The 15,676-nt window shown below is 48.7% G+C and overlaps 1 long non-coding RNA gene across 3 annotated transcripts in view; it reads right to left on the bottom strand.

The window, feature by feature from the left end:
- Window positions 1-8,069: 8,069 nt before the first annotated feature.
- Window positions 8,070-15,676, bottom strand: part of LOC122225818 — a 32,980-nt gene continuing 25,373 nt past the window's right edge. For 2 of the 3 annotated variants that reach the window (XR_006205393.1, XR_006205373.1), the window contains exons 5-6: window positions 10,198-10,355; window positions 9,109-9,371 (exon numbers count right to left, since the gene is read on the bottom strand). This is a non-coding gene — a long non-coding RNA (uncharacterized LOC122225818). Of the gene's footprint in view, window positions 8,506-9,108; window positions 9,372-10,197; window positions 10,356-15,676 lie in introns of those variants that run through there. The other variant, XR_006205382.1, reaches the window with a different exon arrangement.

The following is a 15,676-nucleotide window of genomic DNA, read 5'->3' on the forward strand; positions in this document are numbered from 1 at the left end:
TTGGCAGAGGCAGAAAATAAGCAGAAAACAGATATGAATTTCAGCCTCTGATTGAAAAATAAAACAGAGGGATAATAATGTGACAGTGGGAAGGGACAGCCCTCCCTCAGGAAGGCGGGGGGGAAAGTCCTCTCTGCGATAAACCATTTGAGATGACACCTGGAGGGAGAGCCTTTTGAAGATCTGGGAATGGGGTTCCAGACACAGGAAGAGCCCAGTCCAGAGTCCCAGAGCGAGAATAAGCTGGGGAGGGGGTGGTGGTCCAGGAGGGAGAGAAGGCAGGCATGGCTGGAGCGCCCCAGAGCCAGGGCTGAGTTCAGAGAGGCCAGGAGGGCCTTGTGGGAGGGGCATGGGTTTGGAGTTTATTCTGCACAGAGAGGAAGCCCCCTGGAGGGTCCTAAGCAGGAGAGTGAGGTGCTCCATTTAATTTTAATCTCTCTGCTGCTGTGGTTCTGTTGCAAGTTTGCGGAGGGTTCCTCCCTCAGGGTCCCATAACCTCCCCCCCTCCTCCTCCCCATAAACAATCTGAAGCTGAGAACCCTTGGGGCACAGCTGGTAGCCAGGGCCCCTGACCCGGGCCAGCTCAGGTCTGCAGAGTTAATCCCCTGGCCCAGAGCAGCCTGTGATTAGCAGGCCCTGCCACTCCCTGCTGATAAACTCCCAGGCAGGTCTCTGGCTAGGAGAGAAGTGGAGAAATCAAAGCAGGCAGAGGAGGGGGTGCTCCGGGAGCAACCTAGGAGGCCTTATCTCTCCCCTTTTTAAGGTGCTGAGTTTCCTGGGTGAGAGCCGCTGCTGGGTCTGTCCCTCATTTGGCACTTTCATAGCCACTATCTTGGCCAGGGCCCAGAGTGGATTTTATGGGGCCCTACTTAAAGACGAGAAAACAAAGTTAGGTGCAGGGCTTCAGAAGGGGTGCTGTGCAGGGTAGCGCCCGGAGGCCAAAGCTTCTCCTCTGATCTCCTTCAGTCAGGGGAGTGAGCCCCACAGACAGATCAGATGCTGAGGCTCTGAGTGCCTGAAGGTTATGGGGTGAGCCAAGGAGTCTCCCCTGCTGTGTTTCCTGACTCCAGTCCAGGGCTCTTTCCCCCACCCAAGTCACCTAAAGATACAGTTGCCCCTTCTCCCTGCCCCAAGCTGCAAGGGGAAGGGTAGCACAGGGGATCCTGGAGATGGGTGGGCAGGTAGCTTGCTGGGGAGGAGAGGGTTCATCTTGGGGCTGTATCCCTGCTGGGCACAGGGTCCTGTGTGAGCCAGGATCTCCATCTCCCTATCAGACATTCCAAACCTGCATGTTCTGAACCAACTGGAGTTCCGAGCATCGTCTCAAGGACCTGGCTGAGAGTCAGAATCCCCAGGAACATGTTAAACTGCAGTTTCTGGGGCCCCAAGCCATAGAATCAGAACCGCCAGGGGTGGGGCCGGGAATCTGTATCTTGAACACACTTGCTAGGTTCTTCTTTGGCACAGACGAGGCTGGGAAACACCGATCTGACCCTTGGCCCTGAGCCCTGGGTCGGGGGTGGGGGGGTGTCTAACTACTATGTCAGACGGGGCTTCAACAGCGGTATCAAGGACAAAAAGGGCGAGTGTGTGTGCGTGCACAGGTGTCTAGGACAAGATGCTGAGGGGCTGTGCCTGGCCTTGATTTCAGCCTCTAGAACTCAAGAGTGGAACCGCCTCAGGTTTTCCGTCTGCTCCCCTCAAGAAGGGAGTTCCTGAGAACTAGCACAGAAATCATTAAAACAGTTATTATTCTCTGGCGATCCTTTAGAGCGCCTGGGGTGTGTGCACAGTGCTGTGAAGGAGCTGAGACCGTCATTCCGGGGCCAGATGAAGTAGGTGGGCCCAGAGAGGGTAGGGAACTTGTCAGAGGTCCCCAGCTGGTAACTGGCAAGGATGAGATTTGAACCCAGGGATGTCTGATTCCAGAGTGAATATTTTTAGGCCTTTCTTTCTTTCTTTCTTCTTTTTTTTTTGGCTGCCCCTGCATTTCCTGTCTCTCTCAGTGACACTGAACCCCTCCTCTGTGCCAGTCAGAGAGCCTGGTGCCTTCTCTCCACCCTTTTGCTGTGCCAGTCGAACTAGGTACAGTGCGTGGCCGCACTGTGCAAACTGTAAAGCACTCTCTGGCCACAGAGGGTCTTGTGTGTTCACTCACCATGCTTCACTCACAGCCTCATTCACTTGCTTCATTCTCCAAGTTTGGGGGCGCAGCAGGGTTACCTGAGAACTCGTTAAAATTCAGATTGCCCAGCCTTACCCCCAGAGATTCTGATTCAGGGCTGGTCCCGGGACTATGCATATCTTACAACTTCCCAGACTGTGTGACGCAGTGGCTTAAACACTGCACTTTAAGATACACTGTAATAGAAGGGGCTGATGTCAGGAGAAAGGCACAGACATCATCTGGTGGCCAGAGTCTCAGATCATGAAAGTTAAGATGTTCTTCCCATAAAAAACCCACCTACCTCTAAGATTTTGCAGTTTCAGGCGATTCCTGGATCCTTGAAAGCCAACCGTGGATCCTTGCCCCCAGTGGAAGAACCATCGACTGGTCTAAAAGCCAGGCTTGGGCTCTTAGCTTACTTCTGCCATGTAGCCTCCCCTGACCTCTGTGTTGACACAGTGCTTAGTGAGGACATAACTCCATCAGGATAGCTGTTTACATATTTTCCTCCCCTCCTGGACTATGGGACTTGTGGTGGTCGTTTTCTCCCTCTTTCTAACCCATGATAAGGGTGTACTTCTCTTTGAGGTTAGGCATCACCAAGTGATTTACAGTGGCCAATAAAATGTTGGTGATACAAACTTTACGAGCCAGTGTGTGATTCACCGTATTCTGTTCACCTTGCCAGTGACCTTGGAAACGCATGTGTAAGTGGAGGGGCCACCAGCTGCTGTCCCCGAGTGCCTGGCAGAACAGAAACTCCTGCTCACCTGTGTTGGGCGCGTAGCATGAGTGTGAACTAAGCCTTGGTTGCGCTAAGCACTGGGTTGTTTGTCGCCGAAGGGCGACCTGGTGTGTCCTGACACCTGGTGTGTCAGGTGCTTTGAAGCGATGAGCTTTGGGTCTCCAGTTCCTAGCACAGGCTGGGGCAGAGGAGGTGCTCAAAAATCACACAGGCTACCATTTATTAAGACCTTGCTAAGCGCCAGGCACCGTTCACTGTTATCTTACCTAAAACTCCCACCAACCCTATAAGTCAGGGGTCGTTATTCCCGATTTACAGATGAGGGACATTTCTGGCTATCGAGTGGCCTAAGAACCCACACCTCTGTCCTCCAGCACCCCGTCTGCAGCGCCACTTGTGACCCAAGAGACAACTGGGCTGGTGTTTTTTCTTGCTGCTCACTAAGCCAGGGGCTTCTCACTGAGCCTGGTTTGTACCGTGTGAAAGGGTTCCATGGCACCGCTTTCCTCCCAGGTCAGCTGGGACCTGTAAAGTGCTCCGCACGGTGCCTGGCCGAGAGTAAGGGCTCCCTAATGGTAGCGATTATTTTTAATTATGATGCTTCTCTGCCTTGGAGACAAGTTGTTTGGAAGAACAAATGAACGGAGAAGGGTGGAGTGAACCAGAAGTTGGGATGAGGAGTCTGGGGACACATTGGGAGCCCCACAGCAAAGGTGGCTCTTCTTCTTATGCACCCCCAAACACCGTTGGGGATCAGCTTCCATCTGCCCAGCCTTCGCTTGTGTACCTGGTTCTGTGCAAGACGCTTCACACATATTCAGCGTCGCGGAACCCTATGAGGGAGGTGCCGTTACTCACCCCCATTTTACAGATGAGGAAACCGAGGCTGGGGAGGTCAAGGATCTTTCCCAAGGACACCCTGCAAGAAGAGGCAGCGCCCGGCTGACTCTGAAGCCTGGGATATGAACCTCTTCGTGAAACGCGCTTCTGTTTTAGGGGAAACAAGGGGAGGCGAGGCAGCAGCGAGCCCCCCCCCCCCCCCCCCGTTGGGGGCGGGGGGCTGGGCTTCCATTCCGGCTCTTTGTCCCCTGCAGCCTTCTCCCTGCTCACCGCAAAGGTGTGAACCGAGCACCGAGCGCATGCACACATACACCCCCAGGAAAAGAAAGAAAGCGACGGGAACGCCCCAGCGGCCGCAGGCGCCCCTCCCGCCCCGCGCGGCCCTCCCCGCGGCCGCACAGACTCGCTGTCACCACCGTGATTGGTAGACTAAACAGCTGCAGCGGAGCCGGCCTCCTCGCCAGCTCTCGCCCGGGCGGCCGGCTTTCAAAGACGGGGCCTCGGCGGCTATCTCCCCCATCAGCCCCAGCAGCATTTAGCCACTTTCTTCAAACACCCAGCCAGGGCATGATGGTTAACGTCAAATCTGGCAGCAAGTCATAACCTATAGGGCTGGGACATTTATCACGGGGCCCCGGGGGCCCCTGGGGACTTCAAAGGGGCCTGAGGGGCGGGGGCGCGGGGAGGGGGCTCTGAGCGGCGCTTTTCCTCCACCCAGGTTCTCAGATCCCTCCTAGGCGGAGGGATCCAGGGGCTACCTCTGTGGGCGGGCCCATATCATAATAATAACAACAATAATACTACTAAATATTGTTGCCTAATAATAGCTGTTGTGTACAGAGGGTCGCTCTACATGTTTTATCTCATTTCGTGCCCAGAGCCACTCCGTGAAGCGTTTCCTGTTATTTTTCTCCTCAGTTTAGAGACCGGGAAATGGGGCCAAGAGAGTTTATGCCGTTTGCCTGAAGCCACATGGTTAACAATGAAAATAGCATCAATAACAATAATAGTACCTGTCATTTATAGAGTGATTACCCTGTGCAGGTGCTTTGTGTTACCTCATCTAATCCTCCGGGTACCCTCAGAGATAAGCGTTATTATTCTCGTTGTGAAGAAGAGAAAGTCTGACAGAGGGTATTGGCTTTCCTGAGGTGACAATGACTGGTAAGTGGCAGAGCTGGGATTCAAAACCAAGCAGACTTTCCTTCCAAACCTGGCTCCCAACCACTTTGTAGTACAGCCTCTGGGGGCTGGGGGCTGGGGTCCTAAGCGGCAGTCTTGTCCTCCTCATCCTTGTCACAGCCTCCACTGGGCACCAGGAAGCCAGAGAGCAGTCGTGGGTGTCCTGCTGTCAGATCCCAGACCCGACAGAAATCCTTGGCGTGCCCTGGAAGCTTCCAGCTGGGGAACCAAGACCCCTTGGGTCAAAGTGAAGGAATGGAGGAGCCAGGAACTTTGCCTGCATCCAGCTGTCTGCTCAGGTCTCTTTCATGCAGGTGGCCACCTAAATGCACAAGTGTCCCATGTGAGAATGCTCCAGAAGGCTTCCTAGAGGAGGTGATATCTGGGCTGATGAGAAGATGGGAATAAGGTTTATGTAGAGGGATCAGGGCTAATGTATCAGCCAAGATTCTCCAGAGAAACAGAACCAATAGGACACACACACACACACACTATATATATATATATATATATATATATGAGAGATAGAGATTGAAATTGAGGGTTCATGGTCATGTGATTGTAGGGGCTGGTAAACCTGAAATCTGTAAGGGAAGCCAGCAGGCTGGCACTCAGGTAAGGGTTGATGTTGCAGTCTTGAGTACGAAAGGCTGGAAACGTAAGTAGAATTTCTCTGTTGCGGTCTGGAGGCAAAATTTCTTTTTATCCAGGGAAACTCAGTCTTTCCTTTTCAGGTCTTCAAACGTTGGATGAGGTCCACTCACATTATGGAGAGCAATCTGCTTTGCTCAAAGTCTACCGATTTAAATGTTAATCACATCTAAAGAATACTTTCACAGCAACATCTGGGCTGCTATGGGACCAAGCAAGTGGGCACCATAGACTCGCGAAGATGACACATCAAATTATCCATCACAGAGGGCAAATGTTTGTATGGCTCCACTTACCAGAGATACCTAGAAGAGCCAAATTCACAGAGAAACAAAGCAGAATGGTGGCTACCAGGGGCTGAGGGGAGAGAGGAATGGGGGAGTTAGTGTTTAATGGGTGCAGAGTTTCAGTTTAGGATAATGAAAAAGTTCTGGAGATGGATGGTAGTTTGCGTCAAAGTGTGATGTCACTCACTGTACACTTAAAAATGCTTAAAATGGTTAATTTTATGTTATGTATATTTTACCACACACACACACACACACACACACACACACAAAGCCATCATAGGCACCAAGGCCCAGGCAGGAAAGGGTGATGGGGAGGCAAGGCCCCACATGAAGGATGTTAACTCATTCAATTTCTCACCCACCAGCTATTTTATGTTATGTCTACACATGCCAAGACTGTGGGAGGGCTGGGTGAACAGGGACAATGACAAGGTAACTTAGATTCTTTATCTTATCTCAGGATCACAAAGAGCCTAGGAGAGAAGAGTATCAATATTCCTGTTTTACAGATGAGGAAGCTGAGAGACATGTGATTTAATCAAGGTCAAGCTATAACCCAGTGGCAGATTGAGCACTGAGATCTGAGTCTGTCTAACGACTACGTCATTTGTGGGGAGTACTGGCTGGAAAGGACACATAAAATAATTTTCCCCCCAGAAGTTTGTGGATGAAATTAAGGAGAAAGAGGAAGTGGTAGCCTGAAGGAGAAAAAGAACTGGGGTGGACCTTCTTTTGAAAATGGGGGAGACTTGAGAATGTGGAAGAAACTCGCAGAGGGAGAGGGAGAAGGGGCAGGTGGGTGAGGGGCACAGTGGAAAGGAGATGGCGGCATGAAGTAGAGACTCTTGAAGAGAGGTGTGGGCAGTGGCAGAGGCAGAGTTGAAGGGAGGGGGTCTGGGGATGGGGTGCAGGAGGGGCAAGGTAGGAACATGGGCCCCTGAATCAGAGGGACACAGACTCAGAGTTCAGGTCACAGCTTTTGCTTGTTAGCCTTGTAGCCTTGAGCAAGCCACTTAAGTGCCCCAGACCTCATTTCCATCCCTCATTCAATGGGGATGATGATAGGTCATGGGTTACTTTGAGTATCAGTTAAGGTATGAATGGAACGTTCCTATTCACACTGGGTAACTGGGTCAGCAAGAGAGGAGAAACAGGACGTCTGGGCAGCCGAGAGAGCCCAGCTGAAGTGCTGAGAACATTCCAGTCAGCCCAGAGTGGCATCCTTCCCCATCTTGGTTGCCCGGGAGCCATGTGGGCTGAGCAGGCTTAACCAGGATGTGGGTTCACAAGGAAAGTGTTTCTGCTTGTAGTGCTTGTGATTTGGTCCCCTGAGACCACACCACTTGGCCCTGCCCAGGGTGGACCTGGGGTAGAGGGAACTGCAGCCCCAAGAAAGAATGTCCCATGGTCCACACAGTTGGTACATAATAGATACCTGAGGAGGAACGGATAAAACATTTGGCTCTGCTGTTGAGTAGTTGTATGATCCTGGGCAAGTCTCTTAGCTTTTTTGAGCTTCCATCTCCTCATCCATCAAAGTGGGGTTTACAATTCTAGCCCCAAGTTGTCAACAGTGGATATCTCAGAGTAGACAGGAGAGTGAGATGCTCATGGGAAGAACTTCACTCTCATTGTGGAACCAACGAAAGAAAGTATCAGCATTATCATTTACAGAGCACTTTTTCAACCATTGCAAAGAGGTTCAGATATTTCCAAGATTGGACCTCCCCCTTCCTTCCTAGCTGCTTATTAAACCTTCAGCTCCTTCAACAAATGTTTACTGGATGCTGACTGTGTGCCAGGCCATATACTAGGTGCTGTCGACAGAGGAGTGAGCAAAGCAGAGAAAGCATCTCATACCCTGGAGCTTACACTTGATGCAAGCAAATTATCTAGTATGCTAGGGAGTGAGAAACGCTATTTAAAATATAGGAAGGCAAGAGTCAAAGTGGGTTTTATTTTAGATTAGATGGTCAAAGGAGGCTTTCCTGAGAAAGTAGCATTTGACCATAGCCTAAAATGAAATGAGAGCTAAGCCAAGGGAATATCTTGGAGAATAATACAGGCAGAGAGAACCCTAAGGGCAAGGCCCTGAGGTGGGAACTCATGAGGCAGCTGCCATTCTTGCACCTGACCTTCAACCACATTCTCATCCACGCATGCATCCATCCATCCACTCTCCTATTTCCTGTCCATCCATTTTATCCATCCATCCATCTATCCATCATCCATCCATCTATCCATCATGTACTGGGAATCTGTTGTGATTTGTTATCAGGAGGCATGGAGAAGACTTGATGAAGACTTATACACCATCTCAACTGATATGGAGATCATAGCCAAAGGGGAGAAATGTTCAGAGCATGGGATGGCAGGTGATTGCATGTCCTCCATCACTCATCATGTACTTTTGCTAAGGAAGCTCTCTCAGTGTTTCCTCACCTTCAGAGTTTTAGGAAGTCTTGCTTGTGTTTCACAGCTCAGGTTTAGCCACCTTCTCCATGAGGTTTCTGGTCCTTCCTCTTAGAATTAACTACCCCTTCTGGTTTGGACCTTCATTCTGTATTATGCTCCAACCTCTCTGAAGTTCCTTGTGTAAGTTTGGGTCTCCGCCATCGGCTCATGAGCTTCTTAAGATCATGGTGAACATAAACAAACAACAATAGTAATAGCCTAGCAGTTATTGACTGCTTCACTACATGCTTAGCATTGTACCAAGCATGTATATATTAAGTAGGCTCCACACCCAACGTGAGGCTTGAACCCACGACCCTGGAATCAAGAGTCAGATGCTCTACTAACTGAGCCAGCCAGCCGTCCCATGCCAAGCATATTTTAAAAATATTACTCAAAATACACAGAAGGGGACCTGCCCTCTTATGAGGGAGGTGCTATCACTACCCCCATTTTATAGACAAGGAAGCTGAAGCGCAGAGAGTTAAGTGACTGGTCCGTGTCATAAGCTAGTAAGTGGCAGAACCGAGACCTAAATCCTGGCCTTGCCACCTGCAAAGCCCATCTCTTGAATTCTGCTCCACTTACTGCTTGGTCAAACCCTAACCCACATCCGTGTCTCCGCTGAATGAACGGAGGGGGCAATGGTGAAGTGAGGTTCGCAGCTCTGGCGGCAGACTGCCTGCCTTGAATCATATCTTCCTTACTGGGACTCATGTTGTGTGACCTTGGCCCTGGCCAAGTCAGTTAACTTCTCTGTGCGTCAGTGGCCTCATCTGTAAAATGGACTCGTACATTTATTGTGGAGTAAAATGATGTAAGAGAAGGTGAATGGGTGTCTGGCACAGGGTAAACAGTCCAGGAAAGTTAGCTATTCATTTTATGTAAAAAAGATGGCAACCTCCGTTCCCTCACGGTTTCGCTTCTTTGTTCTTTCACAAATTGCCTGTTGTACTTCATCCTTCTTTACACTCTCTGACGGAGACCGTTCCCAAAAGTACCAGTGCCTTTGCCTTTGGAACCTTTCAACTCTGCCAGGAGCCTGCAAGAAAAGGGGCAGATTGACACATGGATGCGGAGGGACTCACCCTGGTGGGGGCGGTAGAGCAGCGGGTCCCTGTCATCAGCCCTCACCGGGACTGGGAGATAGGCCAGTGGGCTCAGGCAGCACTTATCTGCCCCTCCCCAGGGGCCTGGACCTTCCAGGGCCTCCCAGTAAATCACCCTGGATGATTTATACAGAGACGCCCAGTCCACTAATCCAGTAAACAGGATAAGCGGGGTCCAGCCGGATTTATGGGCTGCCAGAAGGGCCTTTCGCTGTGGGAGATGTGCACACTGTGACCCTTTTCCTGACCCCTGGTGTGGAGTATCCTAATGAGCAGGGGTCAAGTCACTGAGTTCCAGGCCTGTGTTCCCCCCCAGCTGTTGATGGTGATGTTCAGTGGTCCCTTTCTCTCTTTGGGTTCTGAGTCCCCCAAGCCCAGGTGTTCACTGGGCACTTGGCATGCAGTCAGCACATGGGGGAGCTAAATGAGTTGTAAGTTGGGCCCCAATGTCCCCTGGTGGGGACAGGCCCTGCAATGTAATGGTGGGGCGTACAGGTGCCACAGCCAGGCTGCCCTGCTTTCAAAATCTGGCTCCATCTAATATGTCCTCACTGTGATTCTCTGAGCCGTAGTTCTCCCACGTGTAAAATGACAATATTAGTACATGTTTCGTGGAGTTGTCATTGTAATCACAGAATGAGAGAATCCATATAAAGTGCTCACACAGCACCTGGCACCTACCGAAGGGTCCCTAACTATTGGCAGATCACAATTACTGTGCAGATAACGGCACTGGGGACACGTCACAGGGATTCTCACCCACAGGGGGCCTGCCCGAGGGTGTGATGCAGCTTCGTTGTGGTCGTGCAGAATGGGAAGGAGCCTGAGTCCCTCCGTGGGCAGAGGATGGGTAATCACAGAGTTCGGCAGAAGTTAGTTATGACAGACTAAATGTTCACCCAGCGACATGGTTGGATCTAGAAAACAGGGTAAAAAGAGATAAAGCAAAGAAACAGTAACAATCACATAACTTAAAAATGCACACACACACACATACAGATGCAGTGCGATCTCTAACAAAATCCCAATAGGATTTTTTGTAGAAATAGAAAACCCCAGCCTAAAATTCATAACTAATTGCAAAGGACCCCAAATAGCCAAAAGCAATCTTGAAAAAGGACGAGTTGGAGGTCTCACAGTTCCTGATTTTGAACATACTACAAAACCATAGTGATCAAAACAGTTGTGGTACTGGCATAAAGACAGACATATAAACCAAGGGAAGAGAATTTAGATCCCAGAAATAAATCCTCATGTATATGGCTGACTGATTTTTGACAAGGGTACCAAGACCATCCAATGGGCAAAGGACAGTCTCTTCAACAAATGGTGCTGGGAAACCCAGAAAACCACATGCAAAAGAATGAAGTTGGACCTGACTTTACACCATGTACAAAAGTTAACTCGAAATGGATCAAACATTTACACTTAACAGCTAAAACTACAAAACTCTTAGAAGAAAATATAAGAAGAAAATATAAGGTCATCTCTATGACCTTGGATATGGCAATGATTTCTTAAACACTACACCAAAAGTACAGGTCATACACCAAAATGAAAATTGGACTTAATCAAAATTAAAACCTTTTGTGCATCAAAGTACACTATGAAGAGATGGAAAGAAAACCCATAGGATGGGAGAAAATATTTGTAAATCATGTATCTGATAAGGAATTAATATCTAGAATTTATAAAGGACTCCTACAAATTAAGAACACACACACACACACACACACACACACACACACACACAACTCAATTAAGAAATGGGCAAAAGACCTATTCAGGCACTTCTCCAAAAATGATGTACAAATGGCCAACAAGCACGTGCAAAGATGCTCGACATCATTAGTCATCAGGGAAACACAAATCAAAACCACAATGAGATTCCACTTGACTCTTATTAAAGAACACAGCAAAACAACCCCCAAAATAACAAATGTTGGTGAGGAGATGGATAGATTGTAACTTCTGTGCACCTGCCGGTGAAGATGTAAAATGGTGCAGGCCCTGTGGGAAACTGGCAATTCTAGAAAGTTAAATGTAGAATTACGATGTTACCAGCAATTCCACTCCTAGGTATATACCCAAAATAATTACAAACAGGGACCGAAACAGATCCTTGTACACCAATGTTCATAGCAGTATTATGCAATGGCCAAAGCGTGGAAACAATGCAAGTGTCCATCAACAGGTGAATGGTTACACAGCATGTGGTATGAGTGGAATGAGTGGTAAGAAGGGACGAAATTCTGACACCTGCTACAATTGGGGTCACCCTTGAAAACACTTTCTTTTTTTTTTTTTTTTTTTTTTTTTAATTTTTATTTTTGGGACAGAGAGAGACAGAGCATGAACGGGGGAGGGGCAGAGAGAGAGGGAGACACAGAATCAGAAACAGGCTCCAGGCTCCGAGCCATCAGCCCAGAGCCTGACGCGGGGCTCGAACTCACGGACCGCGAGATCGTGACCTGGCTGAAGTCGGACGCTTAACCGACTGCGCCACCCAGGCGCCCCTTGAAAACACTTTCTAAGTGAAATAAGCCAGACACAAATGGATAAACGTTGTATGATGCCACTAGAATGAGGTATCTAGAATAGGCGAACTCATAGAGACCAAAAGTGGGATGTGGTTGTCAGGGGCTGGAGGAGGGGGACATGGGGAGATTGTGATCAATGGGCAGAGTTTCTGTTGGAGTGACGGAAAAGTTGTGCAGATGGATGGTGGTGATGGTTGCACAACACTGTAAACGTACTTAATGTCACTGAGTCCTACACTTAGAAATGGTAAACGTTATGTTATCTATATATTATCGCAATAAACACACACACACAAAAACAATACACATTTCATTTTATTATTATTTTTTAATTATTTTTTAATGTTTATTTATTTTTGAGACAGAGAGAGACAGAGCATGAACGGGGGAGGGTCAGAGAGAGGGAGACACAGAATCTGAAACAGGCTCCAGGCTCTGAGCTGTCAGCACAGAGCCTGACACGGGGCTCGAACTCATGGACTGCGAGATCATGACCTGAGCCGAAGTCGGACGCTTAACCGACTGAGCCACCCAGGCGCCCCCACATTTCATTTTAAAAAGTGTGTATTAGGGGCACCTGGCTGGCTCTTTCGGTTAAGGACCTGACTTTGGCTTAGGTCATGATCTCACGGTTTGTGGGTTCAAGCCCCACGTAGGGCTCTGCGCTGGCAATGTGGAGCCTGCTTGGGATTCTCTCTCTCTCTCCCTCTCTCTGCCCCTCTCCAGCTTGCTCACTCTCTTTCAAAATAAATAAATAAACTTAAAAAAAAAAGACAGATGCGGGCAAAAGAAGGGCAGGAACAGCAGGAAGGAAGAAGGAAGAGAGGCAGAGAAAGAGGGAAGGGGGGCAGGAAGAGGTTCATGGGAGGGGAATAGTCCACAGGGCACCACCAGCCAGGCCCATTTATTGATTTGTCCACTTGTTTGTGTATTCAGCATGCACTGATATCCCTACTGCATGCCAGGCCCTGTGCTGGGTACTAGGGATGCAGCAGTAAACACAACAGACAGGGTTTCTGTTCTCATGGAGCTGACGTTACCAAGAGACTGACGTTACAGACAAACACAATGGAATAGTAATTTGTGATGGTGACCGGTGACCGGTGCTGGGAGGAGAGGAAGAGGGTGGAGGGGAGACCAGCTTGTTTGGAGGTGACTGGGAAAAGCCTTCAGGGAAGGTGACGTTTAAGAAGAGGCCTGATGGATGAGAGAAGTCAGCCTTGTGAAGGGCAGGGGAATACCTGCCAGGCAGCAGGTGCAGTTCCCTGGCATAGGAGAACTTGGCAGATGGAGAATGTAGCTGCCATGGGAAGCCCAGGACAGCAGCACCAGGCACCTCTTCTCGGAGGTAGCACATCCCTTTCCTTTGACCGAACTTTACTTCCAGAAAGGCCTTCAGGGATCACTCGGTCCATTACACAAATGGGGAAGTTGAGTCCAAGAGAGGTGACAGTTTGTGTGGGGACCCAGTTCTCCTGATGCCATTTAGATTCTTTCCTTCTCCCTTGTCTGAAATGGGGATTTTCTCATCTGGACATGGCCTTGAGGGAACAAGTCGATAGGGAGGTGACACAAACCTGGTGACTCTGGCTTCCCACATCCATTGGGGGATGTGTCACTAGAGACCAGATATGCCACTGAAGCTTGTGGACTCAGGATTTGGGGATAGCTTGGGCTGTTTCTGGCAGATAAAAATATAAGATGCACACACATCCTGAGAGTTCATATGAACTATAACAACACAGGGGAATTTTCTTGTCTTTTCCAGAAGTTTCACTTTAGCCCTCAGGGTGGAGGCTAGGGTGGAGATGGCCAGGAGAGAGCTGTTTTCACTTGACTTAAAGGCCCACCAGGGAAGAGGAGCAGAAGATTTGACAATTCCTGAAGGAACGAAGTGGGTCACCAGTGGATGAATGTTTTAGGAATGCAGATTTCAGCCTAACACCAGAATGCACTTTCTGACTCCACACCATGTCAGTGGTGGAGGCCCATCGCCAGAAGTATTCATGAGTAACTCTGGAAAGCAGTGTGGAGGTTCCTCAGAAAATTAAAAATAGACCTACCCTATGACCCAGCAATAGCACTGCTAGGAATTTACCCAAGGGGTACAGGAGTACTGATGCATAGGGGCACTTGTACCCCAATGTTTATAGCAGCACTCTCAACAATAGCCAAATTATGGAAAGAGCCTAAATGTCCATCAACTGATGAATGGATAAAGAAATTGTGGTTTATATACACAATGGAGTACTACGTGGCAATGAGAAAGAACGAAATATGGCCCTTTGTAGCAACGTGGATGGAACTGGAGAGTGTGATGCTAAGTGAAATAAGCCATACAGAGAAAGATAGATACCATATGTTTTCACTCCTATGTGGATCCTGAGAAACTTAACAGAAGACCATGGAGGAGGGGAAGGAAAAAAAAAAAAAGAGGTTAGAGTGGGAGAGAGCCAAAGCATAAGAGACTCTTGAAAACTGAGAACAAACTGAGGGTTGATGGGGGGTGGGAGGGAGGGGAGGGTGGGTGATGGGTATTGAGGAGGGCACCTTTTGGGATGAGCATTGGGTGTTGTATGGAAACCAATTTGACAATAAATTCATATATTGGAAAAAAAAAAGAAGTATTCATGAGTCAATGACTATACAGGTTTAGGATTTGGGACCCAACCATAAGATTAATAACATAACTACTAACTATGAGTTGAATTTAAAAATGAATAAATGATCCTTTTAATTCCCATTTTCTATGGTCCCATTTTCTATGGAGTTGCTTGGTTGGTCGGCAAAAGGCATGTCATTGGTCACCCAGATACAATATGTTATGTACTGTACATATTCCAATATGTTACAGTCTCAGATTTATTCTGGGGAAGATGCATTGGCTGGAGTGACAGCCTCAAGCATTTCCTTTCCCGCCATTATGGATTTTATAGTGCCCACTCTGTGCGGGGCCAATCTACAGGCCCTTTGTTCTCACAACTGTCCTGGGAGGAGGTTCTATTGGTGTCTCTGACTCAAAGAAACTTGATTCTGTTATTCTTGGTTGTTAGTGTGAGGGAACCTTTGAATTCTCTCTTGACAACTGGAAGAGATTTTCGTTTGCAAGAGTAATTCTAGTGTGAGGCTGAACATAGGAAGTTCTGGAAGAGAGGGGCCTGCCAAGTTCTCTGCAAGTCCTGAGGAAACAGAAGGAGAGTCTGGGTGGAGGGCCAAGGAGAAGGCTGTGTGAGGAGGGTGTCATTTGAGCAGCGCTGAGTGTGTGTGTGTGTGTGTGTGTGTGTGTGTGTGTGCACATGCATGCTGGCCATACAAGGGGTATCATGTAATTCAATGACATAGTCTCTATTTCTAAAAAATGGATTCCAGGCCACTTCAAACACATCCAGAAATCATCTCTGTCCTTCTCCTAGATGAAGTAGAATTGGCAAATAGCAACCAGAAGACTTAAATAAAAATGGGGTGGGCTCATTTTTTTTCTCTTTCCGAACGTTGGCAACAGCTTGCAATGCTTTGTTAGGAATGCTGGGCAGAGCGCAGGCATGGTTCTACAAAACTCTCCCCAACATCCCTGTACCTGCCTCCCCTCCTTCTCCCAGGAGCTGAGACTAAACCCACAGCCCCTGGAGTTGCCGGGAGGGTCGCCCACCACACTTTCTGGTCCCTCGGTTTGGACAGAGCTTCAGCCCATTTCTGCT

Source organism: Panthera leo, chromosome A1, assembly GCF_018350215.1.
Source record: "Panthera leo isolate Ple1 chromosome A1, P.leo_Ple1_pat1.1, whole genome shotgun sequence".
In the NCBI taxonomy this organism is placed as follows: domain Eukaryota; kingdom Metazoa; phylum Chordata; class Mammalia; order Carnivora; family Felidae; genus Panthera; species Panthera leo.